The sequence below is a fragment of the Ranitomeya variabilis genome, chromosome 1 (assembly GCF_051348905.1).
Source record: "Ranitomeya variabilis isolate aRanVar5 chromosome 1, aRanVar5.hap1, whole genome shotgun sequence".
Classification (NCBI taxonomy): Eukaryota; Metazoa; Chordata; class Amphibia; order Anura; family Dendrobatidae; genus Ranitomeya; species Ranitomeya variabilis.
In genome coordinates this window covers 832,380,888-832,400,132 of record NC_135232.1, presented here as the reverse complement: position 1 = coordinate 832,400,132, position 19,245 = coordinate 832,380,888, and the positions used below count along the sequence as shown (strand labels likewise).

Genomic DNA, 19,245 nt, shown 5'->3' with positions numbered 1-19,245 from the left:
AGATTTTTGCAGACAAGGGTTGGCATTTATTCAAATCGCTGAACCACCTTGAGAAAAAAACTCTGTGAATTCTTAGAGATACATCAGCTGACCTATTCAAGCTTCCGGCACAACACTCCAACTCGGTTTTCTGATGATACCAAGTAGAGACTCTGAAGCTTGACCTTAATGCAAAGCTATTGCACATTTCCCACTTTAATCAGGCTAGAGAAAGTTTCCTATATTTGCCTGTGCTATTGATTTGTGCAAAGTTTGTTGAAAGTCCAGTTCCCATTGAAAACATTTTACTGGGTGGTAAAGTGTTGCCCTTGCCGTAGGTTGCATGCAGTCTTTAGAATCTGCCACGGCAAAAAGCCTCGTCCTGCTAATTGACCTGGCAAAGAAGCCGGTTTAAGCGTCAAAGATTCCTTGCGAGTCTTGACGACACTACTAAGCGTGAGTGTCTTTGCTAAAGCTTTCTAGCTATATTAGGAAAAGTTTGGAGATGCTGGGGGTTGAACCCAGGACCTCATACATGCGAAGCTACACTGAGCTACATCCCCAAAAGTCTCCTAGTGGGATGGAGCACTGACAAGTAATTCTTTCACCGAGTGACTGCAGGAACCACATAAGGAGAAGGAAAAGTAGTCACCTGTAGGAAGTGCGTCCTTTGCACGTAAACCCAGGCCATGGAGATGCCGGGGATTGAACCCGGGGCCTCACACATGCAAAGCGTGCGCTCTACCACTGAGCTACATCCCCGTTATTAGCACCACTTTCAGAAACTTGCAGGAAACGGGTCAAGATTTTTGCAGACAAGGGTTGGCATTTATTCAAATCGCTGAACCACCTTGAGAAAAAAACTCTGTGAATTCTTAGAGATACATCAGCTGACCTATTCAAGCTTCCGGCACGACACTCCAACTCGGTTTTCTGATGATACCAAGTAGAGACTCTGAAGCTTGTCCTTAATGCAAAGCTGTTGCACATTTCCCACTTTAATCAGGCTAGAGAAAGTTTCCTATATTTGCCTGTGCTATTGATTTGTGCAAAGTTTGCTGAAAGTCCAGTTCCCATTGAAAACATTTTACTGGGTGGTAAAGTGTTGCCCTTGCCTTAGGTTGCATGCAGTCTTTAGAATCTGCCGCGGCAAAAAGCCTCGTCCTGCTATGTGACCTGGCAAAGAAGCCAGTTTAAGCGTCAAAGATTCCTTGCGAGTCTTGACGACACTACTAAGCGTGAGTGTGTTTGCTAAAGCTTTCTAGCCATATTAGGAAAAGTTTGGAGATGCTGGGGGTTGAACCCAGGACCTCATACATGCGAAGCATGCGCTCTACCACTGAGATACATCCCCAAAAGTCTCCTAGTGGGATGGAGCACTGACAAGTAATTCTTTCACCGAGTGACTGCAGGAACCACATAAGGAGAAGGAAAAGTAGTCACCTGTAGGAAGTGCGTCCTTTGCACGTAAACCCAGGCCATGGAGATGCCGGGGATTGAACCCGGGGCCTCACACATGCAAAGCGTGCGCTCTACCACTGAGCTACATCCCCGTTATTTGCACCACTTTCAGAAACTTGCAGGAAACGGGTCAAGATTTTTGCAGACAAGGGTTGGCATTTATTCAAATCGCTGAACCACCTTGAGAAAAAAACTCAGTGAATTCTTAGAGATACATCAGCTGACCTATTCAAGCTTCCGGCATGACACTCCAACTCGGTTTTCTGATGATACCAAGTAGAGACTCTGAAGCTTGTCCTTAATGCAAAGCTATTGCACATGTCCCACTTTAATCAGGCTAGAGAAAGTTTCCTATATTTGCCTGTGCTATTGATTTGTGCAAAGTTTGTTGAAAGTCCAGTTCCCATTGAAAACATTTTACTGGGTGGTAAAGTGTTGCCCTTGCCTTAGGTTGCATGCAGTCTTTAGAATCTGCCGCGGCAAAAAGCCTCGTCCTGCTATGTGACCTGGCAAAGAAGCCAGTTTAAGCGTCAAAGATTCCTTGCGAGTCTTGACGACACTACTAAGCGTGAGTGTGTTTGCTAAAGCTTTCTAGCCATATTAGGAAAAGTTTGGAGATGCTGGGGGTTGAACCCAGGACCTCATACATGTGAAGCATGCGCTCTACCACTGAGCTACATCCCCAATAGTCTCCTAGTGAGATGGAGCACTGACAAGTAATTCTTTCACCGAGTGACTGCAGGAACCACATAAGGAGAAGGAAAGTAGTCACCTGTAGGAAGTGTGTCCTTTGCACGTAAACCCAGGCCATGGAGATGGCGGGGATTGAACCCGGGGCCTCACACATGCAATGCGTGCGCTCTACCACTGAGCTACATCCCCGTTATTTGCACCACTTTCAGAAACTTGCAGGAAACGGGTCAAGATTTTTGCAGACAAGGGTTGGCATTTATTCAAATCGCTGAACCACCTTGAGAAAAAAACTCTGTGAATTCTTAGAGATACATCAGCTGACCTATTCAAGCTTCCGGCACAACACTCCAACTCGGTTTTCTGATGATACCAAGTAGAGACTCTGAAGCTTGACCTTAATGCAAAGCTATTGCACATTTCCCACTTTAATCAGGCTAGAGAAAGTTTCCTATATTTGCCTGTGCTATTGATTTGTGCAAAGTTTGTTGAAAGTCCAGTTCCCATTGAAAACATTTTACTGGGTGGTAAAGTGTTGCCCTTGCCGTAGGTTGCATGCAGTCTTTAGAATCTGCCACGGCAAAAAGCCTCGTTCTGCTAATTGACCTGGCAAAGAAGCCGGTTTAAGCGTCAAAGATTCCTTGCGAGTCTTGACGACACTACTAAGCGTGAGTGTGTTTGCTAAAGCTTTCTAGCCATATTAGGAAAAGTTTGGAGATGCTGGGGGTTGAACCCAGGACCTCATACATGTGAAGCATGCGCTCTACCACTGAGCTACATCCCCAAAAGTCTCCTAGTGAGATGGAGCACTGACAAGTAATTCTTTCACCGAGTGACTGCAGGAACCACATAAGGAGAAGGAAAAGTAGTCACCTGTAGGAAGTGCGTCCTTTGCACGTAAACCCAGGCCATGGAGATGCCGGGGATTGAACCCGGGGCCTCACACATGCAAAGCGTGCGCTCTACCACTGAGCTACATCCCCGTTATTTGCACCACTTTCAGAAACTTGCAGGAAACGGGTCAAGATTTTTGCAGACAAGGGTTGGCATTTATTCAAATCGCTGAACCACCTTGAGAAAAAAACTCTGTGAATTCTTAGAGATACATCAGCTGACCTATTCAAGCTTCCGGCACGACACTCCAACTCGGTTTTCTGATGATACCAAGTAGAGACTCTGAAGCTTGTCCTTAATGCAAAGCTATTGCACATTTCCCACTTTAATCAGGCTAGAGAAAGTTTCCTATATTTGCCTGTGCTATTGATTTGTGCAAAGTTTGTTGAAAGTCCAGTTCCCATTGAAAACATTTTACTGGGAGGTAAAGTGTTGCCCTTGCCTTAGGTTGCATGCAGTCTTTAGAATCTGCCGCGGCAAAAAGCCTCGTCCTGCTATGTGACCTGGCAAAGAAGCCAGTTTAAGCGTCAAAGATTCCTTGCGAGTCTTGACGACACTACTAAGCATGAGTGTGTTTGCTAAAGCTTTCTAGCCATATTAGGAAAAGTTTGGAGATGCTGGGGGTTGAACCCAGGACCTCATACATGCGAAGCATGCGCTCTACCACTGAGCTACATCCCCAAAAGTCTCCCAGTGGGATGGAGCACTGACAAGTAATTATTTCACCGAGTGACTGCAGGAACCACATAAGGAGAAGGAAAAGTAGTCACCTGTAGGAAGTGCGTCCTTTGCACGTAAACCCAGGCCATGGAGATGCCGGGGATTGAACCCGGGGCCTCACACATGAAAAGCGTGCGCTCTACCACTGAGCTACATCCCCGTTATTTGCACCACTTTCAGAAACTTGCAGGAAACGGGTCAAGATTTTTGCAGACAAGGGTTGGCATTTATTCAAATCGCTGAACCACCTTGAGAAAAAAACTCTGTGAATTCTTAGAGATACATCAGCTGACCTATTCAAGCTTCCGGCACGACACTCCAACTCGGTTTTCTGATGATACCAAGTAGAGACTCTGAAGCTTGTCCTTAATGCAAAACTATTGCACATTTCCCACTTTAATCAGGCTAGAGAAAGTTTCCTATATTTGCCTGTGCTATTGATTTGTGCAAAGTTTGTTGAAAGTCCAGTTCCCATTGAAAACATTTTACTGGGTGGTAAAGTGTTGCCCTTGCCTTAGGTTGCATGCAGTCTTTAGAATCTGCCGCGGCAAAAAGCCTCGTCCTGCTATGTGACCTGGCAAAGAAGCCAGTTTAAGCGTCAAAGATTCCTTGCGAGTCTTGACGACACTACTAAGCGTGAGTGTGTTTGCTAAAGCTTTCTAGCTATATTAGGAAAAGTTTGGAGATGCTGGGGGTTGAACCCAGGACCTCATACATGCGAAGCTACACTGAGCTACATCCCCAAAAGTCTCCTAGTGGGATGGAGCACTGACAAGTAATTCTTTCACCGAGTGACTGCAGGAACCACATAAGGAGAAGGAAAAGTAGTCACCTGTAGGAAGTGCGTCCTTTGCACGTAAACCCAGGCCATGGAGATGCCGGGGATTGAACCCGGGGCCTCACACATGCAAAGCGTGCGCTCTACCACTGAGCTACATCCCCGTTATTAGCACCACTTTCAGAAACTTGCAGGAAACGGGTCAAGATTTTTGCAGACAAGGGTTGGCATTTATTCAAATCGCTGAACCACCTTGAGAAAAAAACTCTGTGAATTCTTAGAGATACATCAGCTGACCTATTCAAGCTTCCGGCATGACACTCCAACTCGGTTTTCTGATGATACCAAGTAGAGACTCTGAAGCTTGTCCTTAATGCAAAGCTGTTGCACATTTCCCACTTTAATCAGGCTAGAGAAAGTTTCCTATATTTGCCTGTGCTATTGATTTGTGCAAAGTTTGCTGAAAGTCCAGTTCCCATTGAAAACATTTTACTGGGTGGTAAAGTGTTGCCCTTGCCTTAGGTTGCATGCAGTCTTTAGAATCTGCCGCGGCAAAAAGCCTCGTCCTGCTATGTGACCTGGCAAAGAAGCCAGTTTAAGCGTCAAAGATTCCTTGCGAGTCTTGACGACACTACTAAGCGTGAGTGTGTTTGCTAAAGCTTTCTAGCCATATTAGGAAAAGTTTGGAGATGCTGGGGGTTGAACCCAGGACCTCATACATGCGAAGCATGCGCTCTACCACTGAGCTACATCCCCAAAAGTCTCCTAGTGGGATGGAGCACTGACAAGTAATTCTTTCACCGAGTGACTGCAGGAACCACATAAGGAGAAGGAAAAGTAGTCACCTGTAGGAAGTGCGTCCTTTGCACGTAAACCCAGGCCATGGAGATGCCGGGGATTGAACCCGGGGCCTCACACATGCAAAGCGTGCGCTCTACCACTGAGCTACATCCCCGTTATTTGCACCACTTTCAGAAACTTGCAGGAAACGGGTCAAGATTTTTGCAGACAAGGGTTGGCATTTATTCAAATCGCTGAACCACCTTGAGAAAAAAACTCAGTGAATTCTTAGAGATACATCAGCTGACCTATTCAAGCTTCCGGCATGACACTCCAACTCGGTTTTCTGATGATACCAAGTAGAGACTCTGAAGCTTGTCCTTAATGCAAAGCTATTGCACATGTCCCACTTTAATCAGGCTAGAGAAAGTTTCCTATATTTGCCTGTGCTATTGATTTGTGCAAAGTTTGTTGAAAGTCCAGTTCCCATTGAAAACATTTTACTGGGTGGTAAAGTGTTGCCCTTGCCTTAGGTTGCATGCAGTCTTTAGAATCTGCCGCGGCAAAAAGCCTCGTCCTGCTATGTGACCTGGCAAAGAAGCCAGTTTAAGCGTCAAAGATTCCTTGCGAGTCTTGACGACACTACTAAGCGTGAGTGTGTTTGCTAAAGCTTTCTAGCCTTATTAGGAAAAGTTTGGAGATGCTGGGGGTTGAACCCAGGACCTCATACATGTGAAGCATGCGCTCTACCACTGAGCTACATCCCCAATAGTCTCCTAGTGAGATGGAGCACTGACAAGTAATTCTTTCACCGAGTGACTGCAGGAACCACATAAGGAGAAGGAAAGTAGTCACCTGTAGGAAGTGTGTCCTTTGCACGTAAACCCAGGCCATGGAGATGGCGGGGATTGAACCCGGGGCCTCACACATGCAATGCGTGCGCTCTACCACTGAGCTACATCCCCGTTATTTGCACCACTTTCAGAAACTTGCAGGAAACGGGTCAAGATTTTTGCAGACAAGGGTTGGCATTTATTCAAATCGCTGAACCACCTTGAGAAAAAAACTCTGTGAATTCTTAGAGATACATCAGCTGACCTATTCAAGCTTCCGGCACAACACTCCAACTCGGTTTTCTGATGATACCAAGTAGAGACTCTGAAGCTTGACCTTAATGCAAAGCTATTGCACATTTCCCACTTTAATCAGGCTAGAGAAAGTTTCCTATATTTGCCTGTGCTATTGATTTGTGCAAAGTTTGTTGAAAGTCCAGTTCCCATTGAAAACATTTTACTGGGTGGTAAAGTGTTGCCCTTGCCGTAGGTTGCATGCAGTCTTTAGAATCTGCCACAGCAAAAAGCCTCGTCCTGCTAATTGACCTGGCAAAGAAGCCGGTTTAAGCGTCAAAGATTCCTTGCGAGTCTTGACGACACTACTAAGCGTGAGTGTCTTTGCTAAAGCTTTCTAGCTATATTAGGAAAAGTTTGGAGATGCTGGGGGTTGAACCCAGGACCTCATACATGCGAAGCTACACTGAGCTACATCCCCAAAAGTCTCCTAGTGGGATGGAGCACTGACAAGTAATTCTTTCACCGAGTGACTGCAGGAACCACATAAGGAGAAGGAGAAGTAGTCACCTGTAGGAAGTGCGTCCTTTGCACGTAAACCCAGGCCATGGAGATGCCGGGGATTGAACCCGGGGCCTCACACATGCAAAGCGTGCGCTCTACCACTGAGCTACATCCCCGTTATTTGCACCACTTTCAGAAACTTGCAGGAAACGGGTCAAGATTTTTGCAGACAAGGGTTGGCATTTATTCAAATCGCTGAACCACCTTGAGAAAAAAACTCAGTGAATTCTTAGAGATACATCAGCTGACCTATTCAAGCTTCCGGCACGACACTCCAACTCGGTTTTCTGATGATACCAAGTAGAGACTCTGAAGCTTGTCCTTAATGCAAAGCTATTGCACATTTCCCACTTTAATCAGGCTAGAGAAAGTTTCCTATATTTGCCTGTGCTATTGATTTGTGCAAAGTTTGTTGAAAGTCCAGTTCCCATTGAAAACATTTTACTGGGTGGTAAAGTGTTGCCCTTGCCTTAGGTTGCATGCAGTCTTTAGAATCTGCCGTGGCAAAAAGCCTCGTCCTGCTATGTGACCTGGCAAAGAAGCCAGTTTAAGCGTCAAAGATTCCTTGCGAGTCTTGACAACACTACTAAGCGTGAGTGTGTTTGCTAAAGCTTTCTAGCCATATTAGGAAAAGTTTGGAGATGCTGGGGGTTGAACCCAGGACCTCATACATGTGAAGCATGCGCTCTACCACTGAGCTACATCCCCAAAAGTCTCCTAGTGAGATGGAGCACTGACAAGTAATTCTTTCACCGAGTGACTGCAGGAACCACATAAGGAGAAGGAAAAGTAGTCACCTGTAGGAAGTGCGTCCTTTGCACGTAAACCCAGGCCATGGAGATGCCGGGGATTGAACCCGGGGCCTCACACATGCAAAGCGTGCGCTCTACCACTGAGCTACATCCCCATTATTTGCACCACTTTCAGAAACTTGCAGGAAACGGGTCAAGATTTTTGCAGACAAGGGTTGGCATTTATTCAAATCGCTGAACCACCTTGAGAAAAAAACTCTGTGAATTCTTAGAGATACATCAGCTGACCTATTCAAGCTTCCGGCACGACACTCCAACTCGGTTTTCTGATGATACCAAGTAGAGACTCTGAAGCTTGTCCTTAATGCAAAGCTATTGCACATTTCCCACTTTAATCAGGCTAGAGAAAGTTTCCTATATTTGCCTGTGCTATTGATTTGTGCAAAGTTTGTTGAAAGTCCAGTTCCCATTGAAAACATTTTACTGGGAGGTAAAGTGTTGCCCTTGCCTTAGGTTGCATGCAGTCTTTAGAATCTGCCGCGGCAAAAAGCCTCGTCCTGCTATGTGACCTGGCAAAGAAGCCAGTTTAAGCGTCAAAGATTCCTTGCGAGTCTTGACGACACTACTAAGCATGAGTGTGTTTGCTAAAGCTTTCTAGCCATATTAGGAAAAGTTTGGAGATGCTGGGGGTTGAACCCAGGACCTCATACATGCGAAGCATGCGCTCTACCACTGAGCTACATCCCCAAAAGTCTCCCAGTGGGATGGAGCACTGACAAGTAATTATTTCACCGAGTGACTGCAGGAACCACATAAGGAGAAGGAAAAGTAGTCACCTGTAGGAAGTGCGTCCTTTGCACGTAAACCCAGGCCATGGAGATGCCGGGGATTGAACCCGGGGCCTCACACATGAAAAGCGTGCGCTCTACCACTGAGCTACATCCCCGTTATTTGCACCACTTTCAGAAACTTGCAGGAAACGGGTCAAGATTTTTGCAGACAAGGGTTGGCATTTATTCAAATCGCTGAACCACCTTGAGAAAAAAACTCTGTGAATTCTTAGAGATACATCAGCTGACCTATTCAAGCTTCCGGCACGACACTCCAACTCGGTTTTCTGATGATACCAAGTAGAGACTCTGAAGCTTGTCCTTAATGCAAAACTATTGCACATTTCCCACTTTAATCAGGCTAGAGAAAGTTTCCTATATTTGCCTGTGCTATTGATTTGTGCAAAGTTTGTTGAAAGTCCAGTTCCCATTGAAAACATTTTACTGGGTGGTAAAGTGTTGCCCTTGCCTTAGGTTGCATGCAGTCTTTAGAATCTGCCGCGGCAAAAAGCCTCGTCCTGCTATGTGACCTGGCAAAGAAGCCAGTTTAAGCGTCAAAGATTCCTTGCGAGTCTTGACGACACTACTAAGCGTGAGTGTGTTTGCTAAAGCTTTCTAGCTATATTAGGAAAAGTTTGGAGATGCTGGGGGTTGAACCCAGGACCTCATACATGCGAAGCTACACTGAGCTACATCCCCAAAAGTCTCCTAGTGGGATGGAGCACTGACAAGTAATTCTTTCACCGAGTGACTGCAGGAACCACATAAGGAGAAGGAAAAGTAGTCACCTGTAGGAAGTGCGTCCTTTGCACGTAAACCCAGGCCATGGAGATGCCGGGGATTGAACCCGGGGCCTCACACATGCAAAGCGTGCGCTCTACCACTGAGCTACATCCCCGTTATTAGCACCACTTTCAGAAACTTGCAGGAAACGGGTCAAGATTTTTGCAGACAAGGGTTGGCATTTATTCAAATCGCTGAACCACCTTGAGAAAAAAACTCTGTGAATTCTTAGAGATACATCAGCTGACCTATTCAAGCTTCCGGCACGACACTCCAACTCGGTTTTCTGATGATACCAAGTAGAGACTCTGAAGCTGGTCCTTAATGCAAAGCTGTTGCACATTTCCCACTTTAATCAGGCTAGAGAAAGTTTCCTATATTTGCCTGTGCTATTGATTTGTGCAAAGTTTGCTGAAAGTCCAGTTCCCATTGAAAACATTTTACTGGGTGGTAAAGTGTTGCCCTTGCCTTAGGTTGCATGCAGTCTTTAGAATCTGCCGCGGCAAAAAGCCTCGTCCTGCTATGTGACCTGGCAAAGAAGCCAGTTTAAGCGTCAAAGATTCCTTGCGAGTCTTGACGACACTACTAAGCGTGAGTGTGTTTGCTAAAGCTTTCTAGCCATATTAGGAAAAGCTTGGAGATGCTGGGGGTTGAACCCAGGACCTCATACATGTGAAGCATGCGCTCTACCACTGAGCTACATCCCCAATAGTCTCCTAGTGAGATGGAGCACTGACAAGTAATTCTTTCACCGAGTGACTGCAGGAACCACATAAGGAGAAGGAAAGTAGTCACCTGTAGGAAGTGTGTCCTTTGCACGTAAACCCAGGCCATGGAGATGGCGGGGATTGAACCCGGGGCCTCACACATGCAATGCGTGCGCTCTACCACTGAGCTACATCCCCGTTATTTGCACCACTTTCAGAAACTTGCAGGAAACGGGTCAAGATTTTTGCAGACAAGGGTTGGCATTTATTCAAATCGCTGAACCACCTTGAGAAAAAAACTCTGTGAATTCTTAGAGATACATCAGCTGACCTATTCAAGCTTCCGGCACAACACTCCAACTCGGTTTTCTGATGATACCAAGTAGAGACTCTGAAGCTTGTCCTTAATGCAAAGCTATTGCACATTTCCCACTTTAATCAGGCTAGAGAAAGTTTCCTATATTTGCCTGTGCTATTGATTTGTGCAAAGTTTGTTGAAAGTCCAGTTCCCATTGAAAACATTTTACTGGGTGGTAAAGTGTTGCCCTTGCCGTAGGTTGCATGCAGTCTTTAGAATCTGCCATGGCAAAAAGCCTCGTCCTGCTAATTGACCTGGCAAAGAAGCCGGTTTAAGCGTCAAAGATTCCTTGCGAGTCTTGACGACACTACTAAGCGTGAGTGTCTTTGCTAAAGCTTTCTAGCTATATTAGGAAAAATTTGGAGATGCTGGGGGTTGAACCCAGGACCTCATACATGCGAAGCTACACTGAGCTACATCCCCAAAAGTCTCCTAGTGGGATGGAGCACTGACAAGTAATTCTTTCACCGAGTGACTGCAGGAACCACATAAGGAGAAGGAGAAGTAGTCACCTGTAGGAAGTGCGTCCTTTGCACGTAAACCCAGGCCATGGAGATGCCGGGGATTGAACCCGGGGCCTCACACATGCAAAGCGTGCGCTCTACCACTGAGCTACATCCCCGTTATTTGCACCACTTTCAGAAACTTGCAGGAAACGGGTCAAGATTTTTGCAGACAAGGGTTGGCATTTATTCAAATCGCTGAACCACCTTGAGAAAAAAACTCAGTGAATTCTTAGAGATACATCAGCTGACCTATTCAAGCTTCCGGCACGACACTCCAACTCGGTTTTCTGATGATACCAAGTAGAGACTCTGAAGCTTGTCCTTAATGCAAAGCTATTGCACATTTCCCACTTTAATCAGGCTAGAGAAAGTTTCCTATATTTGCCTGTGCTATTGATTTGTGCAAAGTTTGTTGAAAGTCCAGTTCCCATTGAAAACATTTTACTGGGTGGTAAAGTGTTGCCCTTGCCTTAGGTTGCATGCAGTCTTTAGAATCTGCCGTGGCAAAAAGCCTCGTCCTGCTATGTGACCTGGCAAAGAAGCCAGTTTAAGCGTCAAAGATTCCTTGCGAGTCTTGACGACACTACTAAGCGTGAGTGTGTTTGCTAAAGCTTTCTAGCCATATTAGGAAAAGTTTGGAGATGCTGGGGGTTGAACCCAGGACCTCATACATGTGAAGCATGCGCTCTACCACTGAGCTACATCCCCAAAAGTCTCCTAGTGAGATGGAGCACTGACAAGTAATTCTTTCACCGAGTGACTGCAGGAACCACATAAGGAGAAGGAAAGTAGTCACCTGTAGGAAGTGTGTCCTTTGCACGTAAACCCAGGCCATGGAGATGGCGGGGATTGAACCCGGGGCCTCACACATGCAAAGCGTGCGCTCTACCACTGAGCTACATCCCCATTATTAGCACCACTTTCAGAAACTTGCAGGAAACGGGTCAAGATTTTTGCAGACAAGGGTTGGCATTTATTCAAATCGCTGAACCACCTTGAGAAAAAAACTCTGTGAATTCTTAGAGATACATCAGCTGACCTATTCAAGCTTCCGGCACGACACTCCAACTCGGTTTTCTGATGATACCAAGTAGAGACTCTGAAGCTTGTCCTTAATGCAAAGCTGTTGCACATTTCCCACTTTAATCAGGCTAGAGAAAGTTTCCTATATTTGCCTGTGCTATTGATTTGTGCAAAGTTTGCTGAAAGTCCAGTTCCCATTGAAAACATTTTACTGGGTGGTAAAGTGTTGCCCTTGCCTTAGGTTGCATGCAGTCTTTAGAATCTGCTGCGGCAAAAAGCCTCGTCCTGCTATGTGACCTGGCAAAGAAGCCAGTTTAAGCGTCAAAGATTCCTTGCGAGTCTTGACGACACTACTAAGCGTGAGTGTGTTTGCTAAAGCTTTCTAGCCATATTAGGAAAAGTTTGGAGATGCTGGGGGTTGAACCCAGGACCTCATACATGCGAAGCATGCGCTCTACCACTGAGCTACATCCCCAAAAGTCTCCTAGTGGGATGGAGCACTGACAAGTAATTCTTTCACCGAGTGACTGCAGGAACCACATAAGGAGAAGGAAAAGTAGTCACCTGTAGGAAGTGCGTCCTTTGCACGTAAACCCAGGCCATGGAGATGCCGGGGATTGAACCCGGGGCCTCACACATGCAAAGCGTGCGCTCTACCACTGAGCTACATCCCCGTTATTTGCACCACTTTCAGAAACTTGCAGGAAACGGGTCAAGATTTTTGCAGACAAGGGTTGGCATTTATTCAAATCGCTGAACCACCTTGAGAAAAAAACTCAGTGAATTCTTAGAGATACATCAGCTGACCTATTCAAGCTTCCGGCACGACACTCCAACTCGGTTTTCTGATGATACCAAGTAGAGACTCTGAAGCTTGTCCTTAATGCAAAGCTGTTGCACATTTCCCACTTTAATCAGGCTAGAGAAAGTTTCCTATATTTGCCTGTGCTATTGATTTGTGCAAAGTTTGCAGAAAGTCCAGTTCCCATTGAAAACATTTTACTGGGTGGTAAAGTGTTGCCCTTGCCTTAGGTTGCATGCAGTCTTTAGAATCTGCCGCGGCAAAAAGCCTCGTCCTGCTATGTGACCTGGCAAAGAAGCCAGTTTAAGCGTCAAAGATCCCTTGCGAGTCTTGACGACACTACTAAGCGTGAGTGTGTTTGCTAAAGCTTTCTAGCCATATTAGGAAAAGTTTGGAGATGCTGGGGGTTGAACCCAGGACCTCATACATGCGAAGCATGCGCTCTACCACTGAGCTACATCCCCAAAAGTCTCCTAGTGGGATGGAGCACTGACAAGTAATTCTTTCACCGAGTGACTGCAGGAACCACATAAGGAGAAGGAAAAGTAGTCACCAGTAGTAAGTGCGTCCTTTGCACGTAAACCCAGGCCATGGAGATGCCGGGGATTGAACCCGGGGACTCACACATGCAAGGCGTGCGCTCTACCACTGAGCTACATCCCCGTTATTTGCACCACTTTCAGAAACTTGCAGGAAACGGGTCAAGATTTTTGCAGACAAGGGTTGGCATTTATTCAAATCGCTGAACCACCTTGAGAAAAAAACTGTGAATTCTTAGAGATACATCAGCTGACCTATTCAAGCTTCCGGCACGACACTCCAACTCGGTTTTCTGATGATACCAAGTAGAGACTCTGAAGCTTGTCCTTAATGCAAAGCTATTGCACATTTCCCACTTTAATCAGGCTAGAGAAAGTTTCCTATATTTGCCTGTGCTATTGATTTGTGCAAAGTTTGTTGAAAGTCCAGTTCCCATTGAAAACATTTTACTGGGTGGTAAAGTGTTGCCCTTGCCTTAGGTTGCATGCAGTCTTTAGAATCTGCCGCGGCAAAAAGCCTCGTCCTGCTAATTGACCTGGCAAAGAAGCCGGTTTAAGCGTCAAAGATACCTTGCGAGTCTTGACGACACTACTAAGCGTGAGTGTCTTTGCTAAAGCTTTCTAGCTATATTAGGAAAAGTTTGGAGATGCTGGGGGTTGAACCCAGGACCTCATACATGCAAAGCTACACTGAGCTACATCCCCAAAAGTCTCCTAGTGGGATGGAGCACTGACAAGTAATTCTTTCACCGAGTGACTGCAGGAACCACATAAGGAGAAGGAAAAGTAGTCACCTGTAGGAAGTGCGTCCTTTGCACGTAAATCCAGGCCATGGAGATGCCGGGGATTGAACCCGGGGCCTCACACATGCTCTACCACTGAGCTACATCCCCGTTATTAGCACCACTTTCAGAAACTTGCAGGAAACGGGTCAAGATTTTTGCAGACAAGGGTTGGCATTTATTCAAATCGCTGAACCACCTTGAGAAAAAAACTCTGTGAATTCTTAGAGATACATCAGCTGACCTATTCAAGCTTCCGGCACGACACTCCAACTCGGTTTTCTGATGATACCAAGTAGAGACTCTGAAGCTTGTCCTTAATGCAAAGCTGTTGCACATTTCCCACTTTAATCAGGCTAGAGAAAGTTTCCTATATTTGCCTGTGCTATTGATTTGTGCAAAGTTTGTTGAAAGTCCAGTTCCCATTGAAAACATTTTACTGGGTGGTAAAGTGTTGCCCTTGCCGTAGGTTGCATGCAGTCTTTAGAATCTGCCACGGCAAAAAGCCTCGTCCTGCTAATTGACCTGGCAAAGAAGCCGGTTTAAGCGTCAAAGATTCCTTGCGAGTCTTGACGACACTACTAAGCGTGAGTGTCTTTGCTAAAGCTTTCTAGCTATATTAGGAAAAGTTTGGAGATGCTGGGGGTTGAACCCAGGACCTCATACATGCGAAGCTACACTGAGCTACATCCCCAAAAGTCTCCTAGTGGGATGGAGCACTGACAAGTAATTCTTTCACCGAGTGACTGCAGGAACCACATAAGGAGGAGGAAAAGTAGTCACCTGTAGGAAGTGCGTCCTTTGCACGTAAACCCAGGCCATGGAGATGCCGGGGATTGAACCCGGGGCCTCACACATGCAAAGCGTGCACTCCACCACTGAGCTACATCCCCGTTATTTGCACCACTTTCAGAAACTTGCAGGAAACGGGTCAAGATTTTTGCAGACAAGGGTTGGCATTTATTCAAATCGCTGAACCACCTTGAGAAAAAAACTCTGTGAATTCTTAGAGATACATCAGCTGACCTATTCAAGCTTCCGGCACGACACTCCAACTCGGTTTTCTGATGATACCAAGTAGAGACTCTGAAGCTTGTCCTTAATGCAAAGCTATTGCACATTTCCCACTTTAATTAGGCTAGAGAAAGTTTCCTATATTTGCCTGTGCTATTGATTTGTGCAAAGTTTGTTGAAAGTCCAGTTCCCATTGAAAACATTTTACTGGGTGGTAAATTGTTGCCCTTGCCTTAGGTTGCATGCAGTCTTTAGAATCTGCCGCGGCAAAAAGCTTCGTCCTGCTATTTGACCTGGCAAAGAAGCCAGTTTAAGCGTCAAAGATTACTTGCGAGTCTTGACGACACTACTAAGCGTGAGTGTGTTTGCTAAAGCTTTCTAGCCATATTAGGCAAAGTTTGGAGATGCTGGGGGTTGAACCCAGGACCTCATACATGCGAGGCATGCACTCTACCACTGAGCTACATCCTCAAAAGTCTCCCAGTGGGATGGAGCACTGACAAGTAATTCTTTCACCGAGTGACTGCAGGAACCACATAAGGAGAAGGAAAAGTAGTCACCAGTAGTAAGTGCATCCTTTGCACGTAAACCCAGGCCATGGAGATGCCGGGGATTGAACCCGGGGCCTCACACATGCAAGGCGTGCGCTCTACCACTGAGCTACATCCCCGTTATTTGCACCACTTTCAGAAACTTGCAGGAAACGGGTCAAGATTTTTGCAGACAAGGGTTGGCATTTATTCAAATCGCTGAACCACCTTGAGAAAAAAACTCTGTGAATTCTTAGAGATACATCAGCTGACCTATTCAAGCTTCCGGCACGACACTCCAACTCGGTTTTCTGATGATACCAAGTAGAGACTCTGAAGCTTGTCCTTAATGCAAAACTATTGCACATTTCCCACTTTAATCAGGCTAGAGAAAGTTTCCTATATTTGCCTGTGCTATTGATTTGTGCAAAGTTTGTTGAAAGTCCAGTTCCCATTGAAAACATTTTACTGGGTGGTAAAGTGTTGCCCTTGCCTTAGGTTGCATGCAGTCTTTAGAATCTGCCGCGGCAAAAAGCCTCGTCCTGCTATGTGACCTGGCAAAGAAGCCAGTTTAAGCGTCAAAGATTCCTTGCGAGTCTTGACGACACTACTAAGCGTGAGTGTGTGTGCTAAAGCTTTCTAGCCATATTAGGCAAAGTTTGGAGATGCTGGGGGTTGAACCCAGGACCTCATACATGCGAGGCATGCACTCTACCACTGAGCTACATCCTCAAAAGTCTCCCAGTGGGATGGAGCACTGACAAGTAATTCTTTCACCGAGTGACTGCAGGAACCACATAAGGAGAAGGAAAAGTAGTCACCAGTAGTAAGTGCATCCTTTGCACGTAAACCCAGGCCATGGAGATGCCGGGGATTGAACCCGGGGCCTCACACATGCAAGGCGTGCGCTCTACCACTGAGCTGCATCCCCGTTATTTGCACCACTTTCAGAAACTTGCAGGAAACGGGTCAAGATTTTTGCAGACAAGGGTTGGCATTTATTCAAATCGCTGAACCACCTTGAGAAAAAAACTGTGAATTCTTAGAGATACATCAGCTGACCTATTCAAGCTTCCGGCACGACACTCCAAATCGGTTTTCTGATGATACCAAGTAGAGACTCTGAAGCTTGTCCTTAATGCAAAACTATTGCACATTTCCCACTTTAATCAGGCTAGAGAAAGTTTCCTATATTTGCCTGTGCTATTGATTTGTGCAAAGTTTGTTGAAAGAAAGAATCTGCCGCGGCAAAAAGCCTTGTCCTGCTATGTGACCTGGCAAAGAAGCCAGTTTAAGCGTCAAAGATTCCTTGCGAGTCTTGACGACACTACTAAGCGTGAGTGTGTTTGCTAAAGCTTTCTAGCCATATGAGGAAAAGTTTGGAGATGCTGGGGATTGAACCCAGGACCTCATACATGCAAAGCATGTGCTCTACCACTGAGCTACATCCCCAAAAGTCTCCCAGTGGGATGGAGCACTGACAAGTAATTCTTTCACCGAGTGACTGCAGGAACCACATAAGGAGAAGGAAAAGTAGTCACCTGTAGGAAGTGCGTCCTTTGCACGGAAACCCAGGCCATGGAGATGTTGGGGATTGAACCCGGGGCCTCACACATGCAAAGCGTGCGCTCTACCACTGAGCTACATCCCCGTTATTTGCACCACTTTCAGAAACTTGCAGGAAACGGGTCAAGATTTTTGCAGACAAGGGTTGGCATTTATTCAAATCGCTGAACCACCTTGAGAAAAAAACTCTGTGAATTCTTAGAGATACATCAGCTGACCTATTCAAGCTTCCGGCACGACACTCCAACTCGGTTTTCTGATGATACCAAGTAGAGACTCTGAAGCTTGTCCTTAATGCAAAGCTGTTGCACATTTCCCACTTTAATCAGGCTAGAGAAAGTTTCCTATATTTGCCTGTGCTATTGATTTGTGCAAAGTTTGTTGAAAGTCCAGTTCCCATTGAAAACATTTTACTGGGTGGTAAAGTGTTGCCCTTGCCTTAGGTTGCATGCAGTCTTTAGAATCTGCTGCGGCAAAAAGCCTCATCCTGCTATGTGACCTGGCAAAGAAGCCAGTTTAAGCGTCAAAGATTCCTTGCGAGTCTTGACGACACTACTAAGCGTGAGTGTGTTTGCTAAAGCTTTCTAGCCATATTAGGAAAAGTTTGGAGATGCTGGGGGTTGAACCCAGGACTTCATACATGTGAAGCATGCGCTCTACCACTGAGATACATCCCCAAAAGTCTGCTAGTGGGATGGAGCACTGACAAGTAATTCTTTCACCGAGTGACTGCAGGAACCACATAAGGAGAAGGAAAAGTAGTCACCTGTAGGAAGTGCGTCCTTTGCACGTAAACCCAGGCCATGGAGATGCCGGGGATTGAACCCGGGGCCTCACACATGCAAAGCGTGCACTCTACCACTGAGCTACATCCCCGTTATTTGCACCACTTTCAGAAACTTGCAGAAAACAGGTCAAGATTTTTGCAGACAAGGGTTGGCATTTATTCAAATCGCTGAACCACCTTGAGAAAAAAACTCTGTGAATTCTTAGAGATACATCAGCTGACCTATTCAAGCTTCCGGCACGACACTCCAACTCGGTTTTCTGATGATACCAAGTAGAGACTCTGAAGCTTGTCCTTAATGCAAAGCTATTGCACATTTCCCACTTTAATCAGGCTAGAGAAAGTTTCCTATATTTGCCTGTGCTATTGATTTGTGCAAAGTTTGTTGAAAGTCCAGTTCCCATTGAAAACATTTTACTGGGTGGTAAAGTGTTGCCCTTGCCTTAGGTTGCATGCAGTCTTTAGAATCTGCCGCGGCAAAAAGCCTCGTCCTGCTATGTGACCTGGCAAAGAAACCAGTTTATGCGTCAAAGATTCCTAGCGAGTCTTGACGACACTACTAAGCGTGAGTGTGTTTGCTAAAGCTTTCTAGCCATATTAGGCAAAGTTTGGAGATGCTGGGGGTTGAACCCAGGACCTCATACATGCAAAGCATGCGCTCTACCACTGAGCTACATCCCCAAAAGTCTCCCAGTGGGATGGAGCACTGACAAGTAATCCTTTCACCGAGTGACTGCAGGAACCACATAAGGAGAAGGAAAAGTAGTCACCTGTAGGAAGTGCGTCCTTTGCACGGAAACCCAGGCCATGGAGATGCCGGGGATTGAACCCGGGGCCTCACACATGCAAAGCGTGCGCTCTACCACTGAGCTACATCCCCGTTATTTGCACCACTTTCAGAAACTTGCAGGAAACGGGTCAAGATTTTTGCAGACAAGGGTTGGCATTTATTCAAATCGCTGAACCACCTTGAGAAAAAAACTCTGTGAATTCTTAGAGATACATCAGCTGACCTATTCAAGCTTCCGGCACGACACTCCAACTCGGTTTTCTGATGATACCAAGTAGAGACTCTGAAGCTTGTCCTTAATGCAAAGCTATTGCACATTTCCCACTTTAATCAGGCTAGAGAAAGTTTCCTATATTTGCCTGTGCTATTGATTTGTGCAAAGTTTGTTGAAAGTCCAGTTCCCATTGAAAACATTTTACTGGGTGGTAAAGTGTTGCCCTTGCCTTAGGTTGCATGCAGTCTTTAGAATCTGCCGCGGCAAAAAGCCTCGTCCTGCTATGTGACCTGGCAAAGAAGCCAGTTTAAGCGTCAAAGATTCCTTGC

The 19,245-nt window shown here is 45.9% G+C and overlaps 34 non-coding genes across 34 annotated transcripts; all 34 read right to left on the bottom strand.

The window, feature by feature from the left end:
• Positions 1-669: 669 nt before the first annotated feature.
• On the bottom strand, positions 670-741 carry TRNAA-UGC (transfer RNA alanine (anticodon UGC)). The gene has a single exon. It is a non-coding gene; the product is annotated as a tRNA-Ala (tRNA).
• Positions 742-1,261: 520 nt separating this feature from the next.
• Positions 1,262-1,333, bottom strand: TRNAA-CGC (transfer RNA alanine (anticodon CGC)). The gene has a single exon. It is a non-coding gene; the product is annotated as a tRNA-Ala (tRNA).
• A 127-nt stretch (positions 1,334-1,460) lies between these two features.
• On the bottom strand, positions 1,461-1,532 carry TRNAA-UGC (transfer RNA alanine (anticodon UGC)). Its single transcript has one exon. It is a non-coding gene; the product is annotated as a tRNA-Ala (tRNA).
• A 520-nt stretch (positions 1,533-2,052) lies between these two features.
• TRNAV-CAC (transfer RNA valine (anticodon CAC)) lies at positions 2,053-2,124 on the bottom strand. Its single transcript has one exon. It is a non-coding gene; the product is annotated as a tRNA-Val (tRNA).
• A 718-nt stretch (positions 2,125-2,842) lies between these two features.
• On the bottom strand, positions 2,843-2,914 carry TRNAV-CAC (transfer RNA valine (anticodon CAC)). The gene has a single exon. It is a non-coding gene; the product is annotated as a tRNA-Val (tRNA).
• A 127-nt stretch (positions 2,915-3,041) lies between these two features.
• TRNAA-UGC (transfer RNA alanine (anticodon UGC)) lies at positions 3,042-3,113 on the bottom strand. Its single transcript has one exon. It is a non-coding gene; the product is annotated as a tRNA-Ala (tRNA).
• A 520-nt stretch (positions 3,114-3,633) lies between these two features.
• TRNAA-CGC (transfer RNA alanine (anticodon CGC)) lies at positions 3,634-3,705 on the bottom strand. The gene has a single exon. It is a non-coding gene; the product is annotated as a tRNA-Ala (tRNA).
• Positions 3,706-3,832: 127 nt separating this feature from the next.
• On the bottom strand, positions 3,833-3,904 carry TRNAE-UUC (transfer RNA glutamic acid (anticodon UUC)). The gene has a single exon. It is a non-coding gene; the product is annotated as a tRNA-Glu (tRNA).
• A 710-nt stretch (positions 3,905-4,614) lies between these two features.
• On the bottom strand, positions 4,615-4,686 carry TRNAA-UGC (transfer RNA alanine (anticodon UGC)). The gene has a single exon. It is a non-coding gene; the product is annotated as a tRNA-Ala (tRNA).
• Positions 4,687-5,206: 520 nt separating this feature from the next.
• TRNAA-CGC (transfer RNA alanine (anticodon CGC)) lies at positions 5,207-5,278 on the bottom strand. Its single transcript has one exon. It is a non-coding gene; the product is annotated as a tRNA-Ala (tRNA).
• A 127-nt stretch (positions 5,279-5,405) lies between these two features.
• On the bottom strand, positions 5,406-5,477 carry TRNAA-UGC (transfer RNA alanine (anticodon UGC)). The gene has a single exon. It is a non-coding gene; the product is annotated as a tRNA-Ala (tRNA).
• Positions 5,478-5,997: 520 nt separating this feature from the next.
• Positions 5,998-6,069, bottom strand: TRNAV-CAC (transfer RNA valine (anticodon CAC)). The gene has a single exon. It is a non-coding gene; the product is annotated as a tRNA-Val (tRNA).
• A 908-nt stretch (positions 6,070-6,977) lies between these two features.
• Positions 6,978-7,049, bottom strand: TRNAA-UGC (transfer RNA alanine (anticodon UGC)). The gene has a single exon. It is a non-coding gene; the product is annotated as a tRNA-Ala (tRNA).
• Positions 7,050-7,569: 520 nt separating this feature from the next.
• Positions 7,570-7,641, bottom strand: TRNAV-CAC (transfer RNA valine (anticodon CAC)). Its single transcript has one exon. It is a non-coding gene; the product is annotated as a tRNA-Val (tRNA).
• A 127-nt stretch (positions 7,642-7,768) lies between these two features.
• On the bottom strand, positions 7,769-7,840 carry TRNAA-UGC (transfer RNA alanine (anticodon UGC)). Its single transcript has one exon. It is a non-coding gene; the product is annotated as a tRNA-Ala (tRNA).
• A 520-nt stretch (positions 7,841-8,360) lies between these two features.
• Positions 8,361-8,432, bottom strand: TRNAA-CGC (transfer RNA alanine (anticodon CGC)). Its single transcript has one exon. It is a non-coding gene; the product is annotated as a tRNA-Ala (tRNA).
• A 127-nt stretch (positions 8,433-8,559) lies between these two features.
• Positions 8,560-8,631, bottom strand: TRNAE-UUC (transfer RNA glutamic acid (anticodon UUC)). Its single transcript has one exon. It is a non-coding gene; the product is annotated as a tRNA-Glu (tRNA).
• A 710-nt stretch (positions 8,632-9,341) lies between these two features.
• On the bottom strand, positions 9,342-9,413 carry TRNAA-UGC (transfer RNA alanine (anticodon UGC)). The gene has a single exon. It is a non-coding gene; the product is annotated as a tRNA-Ala (tRNA).
• A 520-nt stretch (positions 9,414-9,933) lies between these two features.
• TRNAV-CAC (transfer RNA valine (anticodon CAC)) lies at positions 9,934-10,005 on the bottom strand. Its single transcript has one exon. It is a non-coding gene; the product is annotated as a tRNA-Val (tRNA).
• A 908-nt stretch (positions 10,006-10,913) lies between these two features.
• TRNAA-UGC (transfer RNA alanine (anticodon UGC)) lies at positions 10,914-10,985 on the bottom strand. Its single transcript has one exon. It is a non-coding gene; the product is annotated as a tRNA-Ala (tRNA).
• Positions 10,986-11,505: 520 nt separating this feature from the next.
• On the bottom strand, positions 11,506-11,577 carry TRNAV-CAC (transfer RNA valine (anticodon CAC)). The gene has a single exon. It is a non-coding gene; the product is annotated as a tRNA-Val (tRNA).
• Positions 11,578-11,703: 126 nt separating this feature from the next.
• Positions 11,704-11,775, bottom strand: TRNAA-UGC (transfer RNA alanine (anticodon UGC)). Its single transcript has one exon. It is a non-coding gene; the product is annotated as a tRNA-Ala (tRNA).
• Positions 11,776-12,295: 520 nt separating this feature from the next.
• TRNAA-CGC (transfer RNA alanine (anticodon CGC)) lies at positions 12,296-12,367 on the bottom strand. The gene has a single exon. It is a non-coding gene; the product is annotated as a tRNA-Ala (tRNA).
• Positions 12,368-12,494: 127 nt separating this feature from the next.
• TRNAA-UGC (transfer RNA alanine (anticodon UGC)) lies at positions 12,495-12,566 on the bottom strand. Its single transcript has one exon. It is a non-coding gene; the product is annotated as a tRNA-Ala (tRNA).
• Positions 12,567-13,086: 520 nt separating this feature from the next.
• Positions 13,087-13,158, bottom strand: TRNAA-CGC (transfer RNA alanine (anticodon CGC)). Its single transcript has one exon. It is a non-coding gene; the product is annotated as a tRNA-Ala (tRNA).
• A 127-nt stretch (positions 13,159-13,285) lies between these two features.
• TRNAA-UGC (transfer RNA alanine (anticodon UGC)) lies at positions 13,286-13,357 on the bottom strand. Its single transcript has one exon. It is a non-coding gene; the product is annotated as a tRNA-Ala (tRNA).
• A 2,071-nt stretch (positions 13,358-15,428) lies between these two features.
• TRNAA-CGC (transfer RNA alanine (anticodon CGC)) lies at positions 15,429-15,500 on the bottom strand. The gene has a single exon. It is a non-coding gene; the product is annotated as a tRNA-Ala (tRNA).
• Positions 15,501-15,627: 127 nt separating this feature from the next.
• Positions 15,628-15,699, bottom strand: TRNAA-UGC (transfer RNA alanine (anticodon UGC)). The gene has a single exon. It is a non-coding gene; the product is annotated as a tRNA-Ala (tRNA).
• Positions 15,700-16,219: 520 nt separating this feature from the next.
• TRNAA-CGC (transfer RNA alanine (anticodon CGC)) lies at positions 16,220-16,291 on the bottom strand. The gene has a single exon. It is a non-coding gene; the product is annotated as a tRNA-Ala (tRNA).
• Positions 16,292-16,418: 127 nt separating this feature from the next.
• On the bottom strand, positions 16,419-16,490 carry TRNAA-UGC (transfer RNA alanine (anticodon UGC)). Its single transcript has one exon. It is a non-coding gene; the product is annotated as a tRNA-Ala (tRNA).
• A 449-nt stretch (positions 16,491-16,939) lies between these two features.
• TRNAA-UGC (transfer RNA alanine (anticodon UGC)) lies at positions 16,940-17,011 on the bottom strand. Its single transcript has one exon. It is a non-coding gene; the product is annotated as a tRNA-Ala (tRNA).
• Positions 17,012-17,929: 918 nt separating this feature from the next.
• Positions 17,930-18,001, bottom strand: TRNAA-UGC (transfer RNA alanine (anticodon UGC)). The gene has a single exon. It is a non-coding gene; the product is annotated as a tRNA-Ala (tRNA).
• Positions 18,002-18,521: 520 nt separating this feature from the next.
• On the bottom strand, positions 18,522-18,593 carry TRNAA-UGC (transfer RNA alanine (anticodon UGC)). The gene has a single exon. It is a non-coding gene; the product is annotated as a tRNA-Ala (tRNA).
• Positions 18,594-18,720: 127 nt separating this feature from the next.
• On the bottom strand, positions 18,721-18,792 carry TRNAA-UGC (transfer RNA alanine (anticodon UGC)). The gene has a single exon. It is a non-coding gene; the product is annotated as a tRNA-Ala (tRNA).
• Positions 18,793-19,245: the final 453 nt, after the last annotated feature.